The sequence below is a fragment of the Crocodylus porosus genome, unplaced genomic scaffold (genome assembly GCF_001723895.1).
Source record: "Crocodylus porosus isolate Cpor-Errol unplaced genomic scaffold, CroPor_comp1, whole genome shotgun sequence".
NCBI classification, from domain to species: Eukaryota; Metazoa; Chordata; order Crocodylia; family Crocodylidae; genus Crocodylus; species Crocodylus porosus.
The window spans coordinates 8,867,874-8,880,507 of record NW_017728935.1 but is presented as its reverse complement, the minus strand read 5'-3'; positions in this window follow the sequence as shown (position 1 = coordinate 8,880,507).

Genomic DNA, 12,634 nt, shown 5'->3' with positions numbered 1-12,634 from the left:
TGTTGCTGCTGTCTGAGAGCCTCGCTAGAAAAGAGGAGGCATGGGTTCTCTCAGCAAAGGCAGCAGCCTACCCACGCTGCCAGGCGGTTTCACCTGCCATACTGCAAAGGCTAGGCCACCCGCGGCTCCTTCCTTTGGGCGCTTGCAAGGTCTGCCTTTCCGCCTGCGGTCATTAGAGGGACCGGATGGGCCGTTTTCTTTAAGTAATCAGCCCGCTGCTCAGGGATCGTAACCCCCGGACGGCTGAAACAGGTCTGGGTGTCAGTCTCCATCGTGCCCTGCAGACCTTTATTTTGTCCTAGACCTGGAGTTGGGAGAAGGCTCCTTCATCCCAGGTTCTGCAAAGCATTCGCAGCCCGCTGGGTCAGGACCTGCTGGCAGAGTTTCCCCTCCTGCCCTAAAGAGCTCCAGCTCAGGTGAGGCGTCTGCTAACATTGCTTGCTTTTCACCTTTCTGGTGAGCCCAGGAGACCCAGCGACCCAGGGCCACAGGAGCTACGCTTAAAGAAAACATCTACTGACACAAAAGGGCTGCAAGTAACTCGGTGATGGGCTCTTTTTGACGTCCCTGCACTCCCTGGATGACGATTTTCAAAACGTTTGTCGTCTGAGTCCAGAGTCTCTCGCTTCCTGCCGTGAGAGAGGCATCAGGTATTGACTCTGATGAGGGGGTATTTGCAAAGGGAATGGAGCGGGTGTTACCGCAGTTAAGTGCATCGTTGTCAAAATGTGTACTAGGCCACATTTTAAGGGGGCGGTTGCAATTAATCCCCTCTTTCCCTTTTGTATCCGTAAAGAAGTGCTGCTTTGGTGTGGCCGGCTGCATGGGGTGGCAGGAAGATACCACCCTACTAGCAGCTCGTTCCCTTGTATGCTGCCCTTGCAGCATTTAAATAACTAAATGCCATTATTTGGGCCCATAACGGTTTTCAAGCTTGGAATCTACAGGATGGGAGCACCGTAACGAGCAGGCCCGTGACCTTTAATCGCCATGTAATCTGGGCTCGTATGTGCAGCGTTGTATCCTGATGGCAGGAAGGAACTGTACCTGTGACCTGCTGACTTGAGCAATATAGGCAAGATTTACCACAGCACTTCAATTTTAGTAGCTAGCTGGAAAAAAAAGATTCTCTTTGCACTCCACCCTCTTATTTTTAGTAACACATTTCCAGCACCGTAAAAACTGCTATTTCTTGCCGTCAGTGAAAAGTTGAGTTCAGGCAGGGGTTATGCTTTGAACCGCGTTGATAGTCAGCGTTAGTTATTGCACGGTGGCAGCTTCGCTGAGGCCTCGCTGGTTCGTCTCTGGTTGCTAGTCTCTGCCTCTGCGAGAAGTAGTTGCTGCTCCGGGAGACAGAGAAGCTGATGATTGAACAGAGATGAGATTTTGTCCCGTCTCTCATCCATAGAGCTGAACACTTAAGAGGAGGCTTAGGGCTTATTGTTCAGACAGTGGCTTCAGTGTGGTCAACCCTCCCTTTCCCAGAAGGAGCCAAATGTCCTGAATGGTTGGCTCAAATGAGTAGTAAGTGCAAGAAAGACCCACGGTGACCGCATTAGATGTTTGCTACGGGTGATCCTAGAAACTTGAGTGGGATGATGCAGAAGATGTAGCAATGCAGCTGTCAGGTGAGGATGGCCCGCAGAGGGCTCAAAATATTGCAAGACCAAATAGGAGAGCAGCTGAATTGCCCACTTACTTCCAGGATGATGCACTTAATTGGCATTGGTTAGTTTGCGTGGTGGGGAGAGAGGTCGTGCCAAAGAGCTGGTTGTGTGTACGTAAATCACCAGATAAGGAGCGCTCAAAAATATGCATTACGGTGCCTGAGTTGTAGGATCAAAACCTCTTGCTGGTGTCACGTGTTGCAAATGGTTTCCTTTTCCGCAGCTGCTTGTATTGGTTCTGATCAGCGTGAGAAGGAGGGACCAGCCTGTCTAACTTGTGCCTAAAGAGAGAGAGGTGGTCTTTGGGACTGTCAATCCAGCTCCTTTCATCAGTGCTAAATTATTCCACTCAAAGGAAGCTGCTGTACCTGCTGCCTGGAAGGGGATGCCTCTGATAATGTGAAGTTTGCTCTGTCCTCCTGGTTTCGATGAGGGATTTCTTCTGCATTTGGCTGCAGAATAAATATAGTTTCATAGTAGGGTCGGAAGGGACCCGAGCAGATCATCAAGTCCGACCCCCTGCCGCGGCTCCTGTGAAAGGCAGAAGTGGCGGAGGATGACGGCAACGAGGCATGGCTCAAAGCGCACAGCCGTTTTTGTGGGATGGCTGGACGCCACTTACATAAATCTGAGTTGTGTGCTCCCGACTCATCCGGACAACGTGAGGATAGGCCGGGAAAGGACAACCCCTCCAGATCCTGTTTTCCCTGCTGGACTCCAGCCACCCGACCGTGCGCTTCTGTCCAGTCAGCCTGAACCGGGCCACATTGCTGATGTATGTAGGAATCAAATGGGAGCCTACAGACATTATCACGCATCCCTCTGTTTAGCTTGTGATGATGTCCCCTTCCCAGCTCAGGACAGCAGTTGCGTTGCAGCCCCCTGCTTTGCTGCTGGACTGCAGGGGTTCGTCCAAAAACAAGGCAGAGCTCCTCCTCTCCTGCAGCGTAGCACGGCGTGTCCCCGAAGCCTGCTCCTTACCCGGTTGCTCTCGGATGGCCTGCATTTGGTTCTGCCTGAGCTGCAGCCCGAAGCAAGCGGCGGCCAACTGGAAAGCGCTAGGGATGTACGCTGACTGCCCGGCAGGTCTGGCAGCACCAGGATGAAATCCGCACTGCAACGGATATCCCGTCTCTGGCTACGTGCAAATAGGTCGGTGCGAAATGAGCCTTCAGCCTCCCCCCACGCTTCCTCCTATGCCCAGGATAAGCAGCGGTCCAGCTTCACGGGACTTGTCAATGAGAATGGATCCATCTCCATTCCCGGTCCAAGCATGAGCAGCATTGGGCTTTTTTACTTGGCTGAGCAGGACTCCTGGATGTAATTGGACTACTAGTCCATTTTTACCTCGGCTGCACTCTTTGCTAGCGTGGGCCAGCCCAGCCCCTTAGTTTTTGAGCTCTGACTTGGCTCTCGTGAGTTTTGGGAGTGCTGTTGTTCACCCTGACAGCAGAGGCACGGAAACACCTAGGTGCGAGGGACGTCTGCAGTGTTGTGAACTCGCATCCCCTAACCGTGCTGCCTCTGACCTCTGCCGAAGCGGGTTAGGGGGAAGCTGTCGTCGCCTGAGCGGCCACACCAGCTTCGCTCTGCCTGTGTGCGCGCCGGGCTTGAGGTAATTCGAATGACTTGTGAAGACAAAACCTTGCACACACAACCTGAATCATTCTTGGTAGGACTAGGTGTGGCTAAGCCAGAGGGATAAGATTCCCAGTAATGCTGTTTGTACTCTCCCGAGCCGGTATGGCTAAGCTGCTTAGTAAATCGATTGAATTTTGGATTAGCGGTAGGCCTGCCGGAGCTTGCCTCCGTGCCACAGGAAAATGTGCAGAAGGGAGTGTGCTGGGGCTGCAGACGCTATACTGCTTAGGGCGAAGGCTACTGCTAGTCCAAGCCGGTGAACTTGCAAAAGCGAGAGCCCTTTGCAACGTAGCGGTACCCGATCCAGAGTCGGCTCCTGGAAAAGCAGGGGCCGGAAACAAGATGTTATTTACCAGGAAAACCAGGTGAGGGTGGACAGCTATGACCAGAGCACCTGTTTCAAATGTTCCCAGCATATTTTCTAGCCAGGGAAGACATAATTTTTCCTTGTTGCCTTAAAAACCAGAATACCTCTGATCAGCCCTGGCAATATGACACTGTGTAGGGGCTGTGAAGAGCACCCCAGCAGCATGGGCCCTGACGGCATTTGCAAGAGGTTCGGGGAATGAAACCAAAGTGAGAAAAACACGTTGCTGCAAAGACGTGGACCGTGTCCCTGAGACCTGGCTCTGCCGGGAGCAAACGCTGCGCAGGGAGTAAGGGATGAGAGAGGCCTCTCGGGGGACCGAGGGGGGGAAAGAAGTAGCAGATCCTAGCAGGCTGAAGGGGAAAAGGACAATTTGAGGTAAGCCAATTAATGTCAGAGTGGGATTGGCCCCTGAAGGGCTAGCCTGGATTTCCAGCTGGTGTCGATCAAAAGAAGCGGGTGGAGTTGTGCTGAACTCACCTGCCCAAGATCAGGTGCTAGTACTGGATTAGTTCCCTTCCTCCTTCAGGCTCATAGCCCCAGTTATACTCCACCTACAGTCCTGCTCTGCCTTGTGCTTCAGGATATGGTTTCTTTCAGACCCGAACGCACTAACAGCAGCTGCCCTAAGTCTCTGCTCCTGGATCTTGCCTGCCTGCAACTCTGCATTTGCCAGTGCAGGCTTTTAAAGCCAGCCAGTTGCTCAACCTAGCAATCAGGATTGATGCTCTTGGAAGAGTTTTGTGATAGGTTTGGGCACAGCAAGCGATAGCAGAAGCAAAAGCAAACCACTCCTGTTCCTGTTGGGAAACCTCCACGGGGTGCTGTCGCCGGTCCGTCTCTGGCTGAAGTAACCCCCCCGGGTATTGCGAAACCGCCCTTCTGCAGGGAAGATGCACTCGGAGCGGGCTCGCGCTTCTGCCACGGGGCGAGCCGTGGAGCAGAAGTCTCCGGGCTTGATTTGCAGAGCCCCGCGCACGGCTGAGCTGCAGCGCCTTGCCTGGGAGAGGACCTTTACTGAAACCCCTCCAGCCTTGTCTGGGCTCCCTTCACCAGCAGACGGTGCTAGTGGAGTGCCCAAGCAGGGCCTGAGCCTGCCTTGCCCGGTCCCTCGTGCAGTTCTTACTTCTAAACTAGTTCGCAGAGTAGGGTGAAGGCTCTCCTTCTGCCTGCGTGCACTGAAAGGGCTCAGCCGTGCTATTGTTAGAGAGCATTTAAAGTGATGCTGGACCGGAATAGATGTGCCGGATTTGCACGACATGAGCAGACCGTTTGGTTGATTATTAACACACGGCTGTTTTAGTTGTAGGGGATCCCCAAAAGCTTTGCATCTCAGCGTGCCGTTGAAGTGGGGGACTCGGAGAATAGCACGGGCTCAGGCACCAGGGCAGTTCATGGGTGCGGTATGAAAGCCGCGAGCGTTAGGAAAAGAGCCGGTATGCAGATCGCCGCAGACGACAGGCAGCTTGTGTCCCGAGGCACCAGGTCAAACCCCTGCGTTGGTGTAATGTGCCATTGCATGTTAAGGTCTGGGAGAAACTCGGAGTTGGGCAAGAGCTTTCAGAGACACTCGGCTGCCTTTGATTTTTCTATAGGGCTTAGGCTCATCACTTGGGACCTTTTGAACATCCCGGTCGCCGCACGCGGTGAGCTGCAAACTGAAGAGGGAAGTTTGGGAAAGCAGCACGGCTGTGATTTGACCTCCCCGTGGAGCGTGGGTGTTTCGAGCCTGACTTCAGGGTCTTAGGCCAGCCCTTCCCACTTTCATTTCTCCTTGAAAGCAAGGACGCCAGCTGCCCGGCCTCGCGGCTGACCTCTGTGAAGACTCGTCGGATCCATCCGCACTGAGACTGGTAGTGAAAAACGGTGCAGTAACTCTCGGGCAGGGCACGGCGCGCTGAGGTTGGCTGCCCTGTCACGCCCGCTGCACGCATGTGTCACTACTCACCTTGTGCGTAGACGCGGCTCACAGACACGCCTGTGCTTGGGTCTCGCTATGAGCCAGTTGCCACTACATCTCCTCCACTTTACGGGCAGAGAGGGAGCACAGATGAATAGGTGTGGGGATCTAGTGTAGCTTGGCCAGCGACTGAAAGTCAGACATCGTGCAAAAGGAGAGAAGGGAGGCATCGCCACATCCGGCAAGCTGGTGAGCCATCGGGGCTGGTGCTGCGCCTCGTGGTACCTGGCTGATTGCCCGCTGGAAATCGGGCCTGCGGGGCACGATCCTGCTCAGCTTGAGGCTCCGAAGCTTGACCCTATTGCACCCTGCACCCCTGAAAATCCACGAGCGAATCTAATTCGGACTGTGATGACAGCTTAGCCTTCAAATTAGGTTGCAACAAGGCAATGAGAAGGGCACGCCATCTTTTGCATGAATGCTTTCCCCAGGGGCCGAGGCGTGGCCCTATTCCAGCTTCTGTCTGCTTGGCACTTACTAGGCAGCCCTGGGATCTCAGAAAGTCGTCGTGTTAGCACTGCGTCTAAGAGAGATTAACCTGGCTCATATTGGTACTCTGAGCCTGAATAATCCTCTTGTTCCCTCAGCAGCTGTTACGAGTCAAGTTTCTACCACTGAGGTGTAGCTGGCGTAAGAAAGTGGCAGTCAGCGATGCTGTAACGTTCGCCTCCGTTACAATAATGAATGTACCAAGCTCACACCAGGGCCCTCTGCTCTGTTTTCTTTGTCACACTTGCCCTCCTCTACCACAAAACCCAGGCTTTCGGAATAGGTTGACATGAAAATCTAGGGCACAGAGCGGTGCTGGCTCGGGACCAGCTAGCATAGGCATTTAAAATGCAGTAACAAGCTGTGGCAAAACCGCTGCAAAACGCATCCAGTTTTGGACGAATGCTCCACGGTCCAAGTCGTCTTTGGCCTGGAGCTTTCCACAGATGGACCCTCCTCCAGCCCTTGCACCCAGCTACTGCGCCGGGGCTGAGTCCAGCTGCTTTATGCCAGACGGGCAAAGCAACGGGGCCTGATGAAGGGGAGAAAGGCTTGTTCAAGCAGTGAATTGTCAGGTCAGCTTTAAAACTTCCCTTGGGGGTTCAAGGCGTGCCGGAGCTTATGCCGGTGGCTGAGCAGGCCTCTGCTTCACCCTGGGTTTGGAGGCACACCGGTCACCCCACCCTGGGGAGCTTTGCTTTATTATTTTTAGGCTAAAAAGCCATAATTAAAGCAAGGAAAGGAGCTCTCTCTATTTATTTATTTATTTATTTATTTATTTATTTATTTATTTTTATTCCCAGAAACTGAAGTGAAAGTCAGAAGTGGCCTGATTAAACTGTCTATATAAGCTAAAACTAGCGTCTTTCCCTCTTTCTGCTTTCTCCCAGGTTGGAAGCCGGGTGAGTTTGCTCCCTGGCTGTCGGCCCGTAAGCGCACACAGATGTTCCCATCATTTCCACCCAGATTGCACCCTGCTCTGGTTCAGGAGAAGCTTTTAGCATGTGCCCCCAGAAGGTCACCCTGCCTGCTTTTCCCATGTTTGTCAATAGGGATGACTAAGATGTTCGATGGCTTCCTGGGCTCTGTGGAGACGGAGCCAGACCGAACAGCTCATGGGCCTCTCTTGCTTTCAAGCAAGTTTGTGAAGAAGAAGAATAAAAAAAAAAAAAAAGCAGAAGAAGTGAAATGGTCAGCTGTGTTGCCCTTTCCCATGTTCCTCATTTGGAGGTTCACTTGCCTCCTTGCAGAAGGACAGCACAAGGCACTGAAGTCCTAAAAGCTTTGTCCACGCAAGCTGGACTGACGTCCCTGGAGCTGGCTTGGAAGCCACGTAGAGCTGAAGTAGTGCAAACCCCGTGTGCTGACCTTCCCGTTCGTGGCTGCCCTGTTTTTCTGCTAACCCTAAGCCATTTCTTTAAAGTGAGGATGTCGGTGGTGACTAGGCCTCGGGTGAGCCCTGTGCACTGGGGAAGGTTTCAGGCCGCCTGTCAAAGGGAGGGTCTACCTGTCGCATTTGTCCCGACAGCAGCACCGTGCGCGTGATGTGCAAGGAGCAGACCGAGGTCGGGAGTTCATCCAGCCCGTCGGTGTGAACTCGCTGCATCCTGGCATTCCCTGCGACAGCTGGCATCTGCCAGTGCGAACGAGCAGTGATTCATCTGATGTCTCAGCCGCTCGCTGCACCATAAAAGTCCCAGCTGGGGGTGACTGCACCATTATGCAAGTCTGTACTTTGTTGGCAGTGCCCGTGTTGTCCCTGCTGTCTAGGTCCCATGCTCGTGGAGTCCCCGGTCTTTTCCATCAGCTGCCACAAGCCTGGGGGAGGGCATGGTTCAAACCACAGGGTGCGTGGAAGAAACGTGCGGTGGGCTCTCACGGACAGAGCGACCGTCTCTCAGCAAAGGGTCTCTCTTGTTGACTTGGGAGCTACAGAAAGGGGTGCTCTACCTGAGGCTGTGCACCTTGCAAGAGGGAAGGCTCCTGTTCCTTGCCTTGCTGGTGGTGGTGTGTCTTCTAGCCTGGCGGGCAATTGCATCCTTTGCTGGATGGCTTCTTCCAATACTTTGCTCTCAGGAAGGCTGGGTGAAAACCCGGGTGCTCTTGTGTCCCTACGTATTAGGTTGCACAAAACCAGAACAAATCCTCAAAGCTTCCCACCTATTATTCCAACTCCTCCAAAAGGTATTTCTGCTGGACACACCCCCACAGCATCAAATCAAACCCCTGCAAGCTTTCTGGGAGTCTTGTCCAAAGCACGTCTACAGCAGAGGACAGCTGGGGGTGCAGGCAGCAAGCGTTTCGGGGGCACCCCAGGCTACTTGGTTGAGCAGCAGTGTGTAAAATGTGAATGAAACAGAGCTAGTTCTCAGGCACCAAGGCTGAGTCAGCAGCCAATTGGGGCCCTGGGTTAGATGTCAGGAAGAAGATGCCCACTGAGGAAACCATTTTGTCTGTGTGGGATAAAAAAACTAGAAAACCACCGTCTCGTTATGTATGTGATGCTCACCCCGTCTTACTGTAACATGGGAACACGAGGTGAGGTTGTCAGGAACTTAATCAGCATGGTCTGCTGTGGGATAACAGATGCAGCTGCTGCTGTTGCTCCTTCCTGCCACAGCAGCTTCTAGCAGCTTCAGCTGGGGCGCAGGTCCTGTCTGAATTGCTGCAAAGGGAGTCTCTGCCCCGAAGAGCTTCCAGTTGGCATTGTCGGGTGAGGTGACGACAGCGAGTGGTGGGTACGGCACGTGGCTGGGGGGAGGGAGGCACATAGGGCAGATGTGCTGCGGAGCTGCACGCAGAGCAGTCTGAGCGCGCCTGACCGTCGCGCGGGGGAAGCCTGCAAGCGGGCAGCAAGGGCTGACCGGCGCTGCAGGAGCCCTGCGCTGAAAGGGCAGATGTGTCGATGCCACCTTGGCCGAGGGAAGTCGTTTTTTGCAAAGGGCGCTTTGCAAAGCAGCGCGGCAGCCCTGCGTTTTGGCAAGCCGTGGTCTGAGCTTGTAGAGGCAGCGGGGAACGTGGCAGAGCTTCCCTTGGCATCTGAGGCACTCTGTGTTGCATCCTGAAGTTTCTGAGGTCCGGGATGGGCTCCTGAGCCCAAAGAGAGGGGAGAGGAAGCGAGAGCTGACCTTTTCAAAATGCCGAAGGGCATTTCACACCACCCTGCTTCGCAATGGCTTTCTCCTCTAATGCAGGCTGGAGGCAAAGGTCAAAGCCTCAAGAGATGTCAAGAAGCCAGACAGCCATTTCCCAGCCAGTGCTAGAGATGGGTGGAGAGGGGGCACCGCAGCCGGGGCGATAACACGCTTGGTTTTTGTCTCGTCTCGCGGCAGGTGTGAAAGTGGATCACCTGGAGCCCAGGCACCCGCGAGCACCTGGGAAGGGCACTCCGCACCTGACGCGTGAAGTGGCTTTTGATTGAGACCCAGATTAGGGGAGATGACGGTGAGCGGAGAGGAAGGCTCGAAGACGGTGGTGCCGTGATTCTGGTTTGATGTAGGTGTCGTGAGTCATATGGAGGACTTCGGAGGGTGCTTGAAGTGTGTCACTGGTGCAGCTTGCCCTTTTGCAGCTCTGCATCTGAACGGAGACGGATGGCCGAGGACTTTGCTGTTTCTCCTCGTCCTGAAATAGCCTCTCTTAGAAGCCTGCCCAGACGTGGCACGCAGCGGCCACTTGCTAACAGACGTAGATAGCCCTGTCCCCTTCTTCCACAAGCAGCATCCTGTTTGCCCCAAAGGCAGTGCAGAGCTCAACAGTGCCATATCTGAAGAGAATATGTGCACATGTCTCTGCACGTGTGCATGAGACGTGTAGCCGGGACCTTGGAGCTAAACACCCTAAAATCTTTGCATGCCCTGTTTGCAGAGATCCAGCCTCTGATCTTCCCCACGCTGTGGCCAGGGCCTGCCCCTTACTGGGTTATACTACCAGCCAACTGGTTTCCTTGTCTGGGGATCTTGCAGAGGTCCAGCTTTTTTTTCCCGGTCCCTGGCTGAAGCGCAGAGGTTTGGCTGTTCCTTCCTCTCCTGCAGCCCGCCGCTCTGTTCTCATTGAGCCAGGAGCGCTCTGCTCTACAGCCCTTGCTCCCCAAAAGGCTGACAGCAGGGTCTCCATTTTCTTCTGAATGAAGCAAGTCCTCTGGTATCAGGTAACTGGAAGTCTTTTATCTCACTATAGCAAGAGGCATCCTAGGTTGCTTCCTCCCTGTGGTTACTTTAACCATAGTGACTGTGTCTTACTTGAAACACTGACCACAATTGAGCTGACACAACCCTTTCTTTCTGTGCAGAGGACAGAGTGTACAGTGCCTACAACGTTCTTGCAAATCCACAGGTTTCGTGATTGGGAGTTTCTTGTCTCTACGCTGTCAACAGTGGTTGCAAAAGCTTTAGTACACGGAGGTGCAGAAAAGTGCCCAGAAAGCTGAAATCACTTTGAGAGCGGTCAGATTATGCCAACGGCCAAGGAAAATGGGTTCATGACACTGCTTCCAGCTACGGAGAATTCAGCTCTGCGATGGTATCTCAGTCCTACCCTCCTATATCCCTGTCTCCCAGGACCGGCTCCCTTATAGCCTGCTCAGCAAGCCTCAGGCTTATGTCCCCCTGCTAGTCCATGCTGGACACGGAAATGCTGCCGATTAACTCTTGTTGCACTTCAAGCCTGGGGGCTTGACTGCATGGGGTAATGCCATACATTGCACGCCCACCATGCTTAGTGTTATGGGTAACCCCGGCTGAGAGAGGAATCCAGACCTCCAAGGCTGAGAAGCTATCGGCTTTAACCCAGTGGCTTTCTGGTGCCTGAAGGGAAGGACCTGTACAGCGGGAGGCGTGTCAGTAAAGAAGCAGAGTAGTGGGGTCTGCTTTGAGAAAAGCGAGGCGGGGACTTGCATTCAAGTTGGAGCTGCGGTTCGGCCAGGGGCGTCCCTCCTGGACAGGCCGCACTGCCTTCTCCGTATCTGAGAAGCCCATTCTCAATGCAGATTGCACTTTCAAAAAAGAGCCTATTAGGCCAAACACTGTGCTGCAAGCCTGTTTGAAAACTTGGGCCGGGGGCCTTAGCCCACGCTATGGGCTGCCACGGTTGGGCTGCGGCAGACGTCAAGTGATCGCCTAATTGAGGGGGGAAGACCAATGAAAAAGGAAGTGCCAGTGGGGTCGGACGGCTAAAAGTAGCATACGAGTGACCTAGGACTTACCGGTGCCAAGGAACGCTCCCTTTCCTTGTTTTCTGAAATGAGCCAGGAAGGAAAAACCCTGGAAAGATTGCTGAATGTGTTTTGAACTTCGGCTTTAATGCCAAAATACTCCATGGTAGTGAAACGGAAAGTGGCTAGAAACTGAAAGTGAAATTGGATTGAGACCTGCAATTATCCGAGGTTGAATGGAGGCATGCAAAATGAAGTTTAAGAAATGTGCCCTCTTTAGTCCTCTCCGGGTTTGTCATTGGCACAGGTGGAAATAATGCTTGTATCTTGGTATGCTTGTGTGTGTAGGTGCTCTTTGGATTGATGGGTTCAGAGGCTGAGGCATTGTAATGTACCCAAGGAAAAAGGAGTGCTGCTTTTCTTAAGTAATATTATTATTGGCATTATGCTGGTGTCTCAGGGTTGAAACTAGGATCAGCGCCTGCTGTGCTGGCACTGTACACCAACATAGGGAGCAACAGCTTGTGCTCCAAAGACTTTGTAATTCAGGGAGAAAAAGGAAGTGCCATTGTCCCATTGCATGTATGAGGAACTGAGGGCTGGTGCGGGGGTGGGAAACCCCAGCTAGAGTTGATGGGGCTTGAATGTATACTTAAAATCAAAAAGCTGTTCCAGTGCAGTCCGAAATAGGGTGGGGAGAAGGGGATGGGGTTAAGCCTGTGCTTCAGTGTTTTTCACTTGCTAAGTTCACACTAAGAGTTCGTGGTTCACCAGGTTCCTGTTATCGTTGTGAGCCCCCCCCCCCCAGAGAAATGGCTACAGTAAAAGGAATCACTCCCTTTCTGTCCTCACTGACTTCCAGGGACTTCAGTTGGCTTCAGATGGCAGATAGCCTTCGTCCTGGGTACCTGTATGACCAGGTGCCCCAATGGGGAAAAGCCGGGGAAGACAACGCAATGTTTGCAACACCAGAAACGACAGATGCCGCTTCTTAGGGCACAACTTTGCGTTAATATGTTGAGAGAGCAGGACAAAAAACATGTCCCCTTTTATCAGACCTTTATGAGACAACAGAGAAGATGGGTTCTGCCTGGGCCTACAAGTAGGTCACTCTCGGGGGGGTGTCAACAAAAGGCTTAGCGGAGCACGGGGCTGCAAACAGCATCCCGTCGCGAGGGACTGAAATTGCAGCGGGCTAAACGGACCTGTCTGGTACGGTTCCTATAGCTGTAACCTCTCCGCCCGGGTCACGCTCTCCTGTACCATTCAAGGCAAAGGGAGGGTTTAATGCAAGAATAAGCAGGCTTTCAAGGAAGTCTGGTTTGAATGTTATGTTTTGGTAACCAGATTCTGTCCTT